The 6,000-nt window shown below is 48.3% G+C and overlaps 1 protein-coding gene across 2 annotated transcripts in view; it reads left to right on the top strand.

The window, feature by feature from the left end:
* Positions 1-2,663: 2,663 nt before the first annotated feature.
* The window catches only part of CD151 (CD151 molecule (Raph blood group)), a 52,705-nt gene continuing 49,368 nt past the window's right edge, over positions 2,664-6,000 (top strand). The window contains exon 1 of one of the 2 annotated variants that reach the window (XM_073554369.1): positions 2,664-2,678. The gene's annotated coding sequence lies outside the window, so the exon portion shown is untranslated. Of the gene's footprint in view, positions 2,679-3,623; positions 3,829-6,000 lie in introns of those variants that run through there. The other variant, XM_073554367.1, reaches the window with a different exon arrangement.

The raw sequence follows: 6,000 nt of genomic DNA, 5'->3' as shown, positions 1-6,000 counted from the left end.
GTGTTCCGGATTTTGAGGGAAAATACTCTGTATGTTAAGGGATCGAAATGTCTCTTTGGTGTACAGAGGATTTCATTTTTGGGATTCATTTTGTCCCCGTCTGCTATTGAAATGGACCCGGACAAGGTACAGGACATTTATGATTGGGTTCAGTCCACTTCTCTGAAGGCTTTTCAGAAGTTTTTGGCTTTTGCTAATTTCTACCGTAAATTTATAAGTAATTTTTCTGGTATTGTTAAACCACTGACAGATTTGACCAAAAAGGGCGCTGATGTGGTGAATTGGTCTCCAGAGGCAGTCTCGGCATTTCAGGAGCTTAAGCGGAGATTCACTTCTGCTCCGGTTCTACGGCAACCTTATGTTTCACTCCCATTTCAGGTGGAGATAGATGCTTCTGAGACTGGTGCAGGAGCCGTTTTGTCCCAAAGAGATCCAGTAACCTCTAAGATGAATCCCTGTGCCTTCTTTTCTTGAAAATTTTCCCCATCTGAATGTAACTATGGCGTTGGGAATCGGGAATTGTTGGCCATGAAGCGGGCATTTGAAGAGTGGAGACATTGGTTGGAGGGAGCTAGACACCAAGTTGTGGTCCTCACCGACCACAAGAATTTGATTTATCTTGAATCAGCCAAGTGCTTGAATCCTAGACAGGCTAGGTAGGCCTTGTTTTTCATGTGTTTTAATTTTGTGGTCTCCTTTCTTTCGGGCACTAAGAATGTTAAGGCAGACGCCCTTTCTAAGAGTTTATTTGCGGATTCTCTTGATGTGACCGAGCCTACTACCTTTCTAAATGAGGGTGTAGTTCTTTCCGCCATCTCACCCGATTTGAGACATGCCCTGAAGAAATTTCAGGAGGACAAACCCGAACGATGCCCTATGGGAAAATTGTATGTCCCTGACCAGTGGAGGAGAAGAGTAATGTCTGAAATTCATTGCTCTGCGTTAGCTGGTCATCCAGGTATTTTTGGTACTAGAGATTTGGTGAGTCGGTCTTTTTGGTGGCCTGCCTTATCTCGTGATGTCAAGAGTTTTGTGCAGTCCTGTGGGACTTGTTCTCGGTCCAAACCCTGTTCTCGTTCTAGTGGTTTGTTAATGCCCCTGCCGGTGCCCAGGAGGCCATGGACCCATATCTCAATGGATTTTATTTCTGATCTCCCTGTCTCTCAGAGAATGACTGTTATCTGGGTGATCTGTGATAGATTTTCTAAGATGGTCCATCTTGTACCACTCCCAAAGTTGCCATCTTCTTCTGAGTTGGTACCCTTGTTTTTACAACAGGTGGTTCGTTTGCACGGGATTCCTGAGAACATTATGTCGGACAAAGGAGTTCAGTTTGTTTCCAGATTTTGGAGAGCTTTTTGTTCCAAACTGGAAATTCAGTTGTCTTTCTCCTCTGCATTTCATCCTCAGACCAATGGGCAGACTGAGAGAACAAACCATACTTTGGAATCCTATTTGAAATGTTTCATATCTGCTGATCAAGATGACTGGGTCTCATTTTTGCCCTTGGCCGAATTCGCGCTAAACAATAGGGCTAGTTCTGCCACTTTGATCTCTCCTTTTTTCTGTAACTTTGGGTTTCATCCTCGATTTTCTTCGGGGCAGGTGGAGGCTTCGGCCTGTCCAAGTGTGGATTCTGTGGTGGAGAGAGTGCGGCGGATTTGGGACCAAGTGGTAGATGAGTTGTCCCACTCTCAGGAAAAGGCCCAACGGTTTTCCAACCAACATAGGACCATTGGTCCCCGGTTTAAAGTGGGTGATATGGTTTGGTTGTCTTCCAAAAATAATCCTATGAAGGTTGCATCTTCAAAATTCAAGCCTAGGTTCATTGGACCTTATAAGATTTTGGAAATCCTTAACCATGTTTCTTTCCGTTTGTCTCTTCCAGTTACGTTTAAGATTCATAATGTTTTTCATAAATCTTTGTTGAAGAGGTTTGTGGAGCCAGTAGTTTCCATGGCGGTGCCCCCTGACCCTGTATAGGTTAAGGGCAGGTTCGGACTGGCCCATAGGGGAGCAGGGGAATCCCCCGGTGGGCCCCCAACCCCACTGTATGGGCAGTACTTGGCATAATTCACATGATTTACTCTGTACAGAAAAATGCAGCATCTCATCATTCAGTAACCAAACTACCCAGTTTATTATATAGAGATATAGGTACATTTGTGAACCAGGGTTGTGTAACATTTATATGCAGATGAAAAGTGGGCCCCCCAATGTCAATGTTACTGGTGGGCCCTTGACACCCCAGTCCAACACTGGATAAGGGTAATTTGGAGCATGAGGTAGAGAAGAGATATTGGATTCTCGTCTAGCTAGACAGAGACTCCAGCACTTGGTCAAGTGGAAAGATTATGGCCAGGAGGATAATTCTTGGGTCTCTGCTTCTGACATTCATGCCGAGAGATTGGTTTGTGCTTTTCACCAGGCCCATCCTGATCGGCGTGGATGAGAGTTCGGTGACCCCCTCCTCAAGAGGGGGGTACTGTTGTGAATTCTCTTACTTCTGAGTCGGGGCTCCCTCTGGTGGTTACTGTGGGTAGTGGAGCTGGCCAGATTGACAGAGGTCTACCACCTGATGATGATGATTGGAGATCTGGGGTTACTGATTGGAGTATTTAAGTCAGCAGGCTTCCTTCAATCCCTGCTGGTGATTAGTTCTTCCTGAGCATTCTGAGGTCTGATGTCTCCTACCTGATCCTGCATTTTTCAATTACGTTGTTCATTTGCTAATCCTTTGCATCTGATCTGGTTTTGCCTCTTTCTGCTTGTTGTGAGGGTTCAGCGTGCTCCCTGCTGGGGGCAGTGCTGGACCCCGCTCCATATGTTACAGCTTGTGTCAGTCGGTTCAGTCCCCTGTTATATTAGTCTCTTTTGCTTTGCTGCCAGTTCATACCGGAGTGCTGATATAGTGGGGGCGAGGTCGTGGGACCTCAGTGTTTTTTTGTACATCAGACGTGTTGGACTTTTTGCAGGGTTTTTTGCGTGATTGCAGACAGTGTCTTTCATTTCCTGTCCTGTCTAGTAAGTTGAGGCCCCATCATTTGCTCAGTCTATTTTTCTACCTGCGTTTGTGTTTTCACCTTGTCTCACTGACAATATCTGTTTGCGGGCTATCTATTTCTTTGGGGTTCTACTCCGGGGCGGTTTAGATTTCACCTTTCTTGCTTTAGGCTGAGTAAGCTCTCCGACTGTGCCGAGGCATCTAGGGCATCGTAGGAACGCTCCACGGCTACTGCTAGTTGTGTGGATAGGATCAGGGGTCTGCAATCCACTAAGTTACCAACCTCTCTGGTTTCCTGGTGGCCTAGCTTATTCCTGCCATCGTCCTTGGTGACCAGTTCATAACACACCGGGATCCATGGAAGCGTTCCAGAGCTATTACCTCATAAAGGGACAGTGGTCAGAATTGTAAAAATTGGGCTGGTCATTAACTTCTGTTGGGATCATACATTATGGGGGCAATGAAAAGGTAATCCGATCCAGGGGCTTCAATGGGAGGAAAATTACTTTTGTAAAAGTTGTGAGATATTCTATACTCTTCTGTGACCCCACTGAGCATAATGTGCTCCACAGTGTATACTTGTGTCAGTCCTGCTGGTCACACACAACAGTGCAGTGCTGTCAGTGTGCTGTAGGTGGCGCCTCCTCTCTAGCAGATCACTTTGCACGAGTCTCTGCAGGGTTGAGCGGCGGGGCCTGCGGGGTGTGGTCTGCAGCCGCTGCTCTTCCTCAGTCTCCGGCTCGTCTTGCTCTCTCTGTCCGGGAAGATTTGCAGCCGCCGTGTGAGCTGATCCTGGTGCCCTAGAAGGAGCGGGCAGACTCGGGGTGAGTGCGCGGCTCAGACTGGAGCTGCTGTGGGTGTATTGTACAGGAGGTGTATACCGCACTGTGTGTACAGGGGTCAGAGCGGTACCTGCACCGCAGAGCGCACAGGTGGCCCTCAGGGAATAGAAGAACTCAGCCTGTGGGGGTCTCTGGACAGGTCACTTATCAGAAGGGTCCATAGTAATCTGCCATCAGCTGTCATCTGTGGGGGAATCCTGCTGCAAGTGTTTATTTCTCCTACAGCGCCTCCGCAGGGGAAATGAAGCATTACAGGCACTGTATTGGACCGTGCTGCTCATGAGCCGTTCACACACGTGAGGATCCTACAAAATTCAACCCCCATTAACTTTACATTCTCCAGTAATGTGTATTTTGTAATCTGAGACCCCCTTTATGTACCTGACGCATTGATGTCACCTGCAGGGAGATGGCGTCGTAGCCGTGGGATCCGGCCGTCCTCCAACGGTAGACGTGTGCCGTGTTCCCCCAGATCAGTGCTTAGTACACTGTTATAGGGGCTGCCCAGTTCGGGGCCCTCTGTTTTGTCCCACTGGTGGTCTCGCTGTTGCTTGTCTGCTGGGGTTGTGTTGGAGCCGGCCAGGAACGAGTAGCAGATTCCTCTGCCGCCATAGAAATCAATAGGATTTAATTTAATGAATGGTTCACCAGGCCGTGGCTTCTTAGGACGAGGGGGGATCTTAATGGGGGGCGACAGTGGAGGTGTGGATATTCCTGATCTTGTGTTAGTCCACACTCAGTTGCCCCATCGGGGCTTATGTCTGAACCCCCCCTCCGCAACATAGGGTAGGCGGTAATGGCGGGTCTCTTTGACGTGAAGTTTACTGTATTTTTATTATTTTCTCTCTTGCATTTTTTTTTAATACTTATCAGTCCAGTTTTTGCCATGAGGCCGGGATCACACAGGTTGAAACCAAGCTCTGGCGCCGGCTCTCCGGAGCGCAGTGTGCAGCCGCACAGCAATACATGGAGCTGCACGCGCCGCTCCGGAGTGCCGGAGCTTGGTTTTAACCTGCGAGACTCAGCCGTATCTCGCTGTAGGGTGACTCCGGCCTAAGGCTAAAACCCTCAAACAATATTGTCAGGCCGTGTTCACACTTCTGCTTATTCCATTTACTGAAAAGACAAGCGGAATTCACGTATGAAAGTGATTAGTTGTGTCACTTACACAATGGGGAAGCTGAGGGGGCCCCCATTTGTTATTATTGACAGATACAACCGATCATTTTAGGCACGTGAACAGGAAAAACACAACGTGTGAACAGAGCCTTGCATGAAAAAACAGGCTTAGGTGGTGAGAAGGGACCACTTTTTTGTGAAATTGGCCCATGCTTACTTGCCCCAATGGTCATAATGCCTGGGCTACATTATTAGGTGACAAGATAATTATTTAAAAACTAGATGGAGGCCCGCTGCTATCACATCGGGAGGGCGGTAATGTCACGCTGGGGGCAGGCTTTGCAGCTTTGAGAATCCCCCCCCCCCCTCCTCATGTGCTCACCCATCTATCCCCTCTCTCTTTTCCCATGTGCTGACATCTCCCGTCTGCGCTCTCTTCTTTGACCTGTCTACCCCATGTGCTATCCCCCTCGTCTGCTGTCTCTCTCCTTCCTGTGCTGTGTTCTCTCCTCATGTGCTGTCCCATTTGAGCTGTCCCCCACCCGCCCGGGTTCTGTCTCTCTCACCCCTGTGTCTGATTGTGTACAGAACATACCACATCTCCTGGGCAGGGGAGGAAGCAAAAGATAATACTGACATTACAGCGGGGGATCACAGAGGATTCATTTTGTGAGGTAAAATATTGTTTAAAAACAGTCAGTGAAATATTTTACCTCGCAAAATGAATCCTCTGTGATGCTCTGCTGTAATGTCAGTATTGTCTTTTCCTTCCTCCCCTGCCCAGGAGATGTGGTATGCTCCGTACACGGTCAGATACAGACAATTTCTAAAATGAACTTTCGTTCGTAGGAAAACCCCTTTAATGTGACCGGCTTCCTCTGCCTGTAGACACGTCATCTGCCGCCAGGATCAGCCGAATGCTTCACTGCACCTGCGCAGAATTCACGCAGGCGCAGTGCGATGGTGTTCCGCTGGTGGTACCGTGCAAGAGGCTGTGTGAGTGTGAATGTGAGTGTGTGTGTGATGCAACGGTGT

The sequence above is a fragment of the Dendrobates tinctorius genome, unplaced genomic scaffold, assembly GCF_039654945.1.
Source record: "Dendrobates tinctorius isolate UK_male_01 unplaced genomic scaffold, ASM3965494v1 ptg000211l, whole genome shotgun sequence".
NCBI classification, from domain to species: Eukaryota; Metazoa; Chordata; class Amphibia; order Anura; family Dendrobatidae; genus Dendrobates; species Dendrobates tinctorius.
Note: the sequence above shows the minus strand (reverse complement) of the source record. Positions and strands in the feature narration are given on the sequence as shown.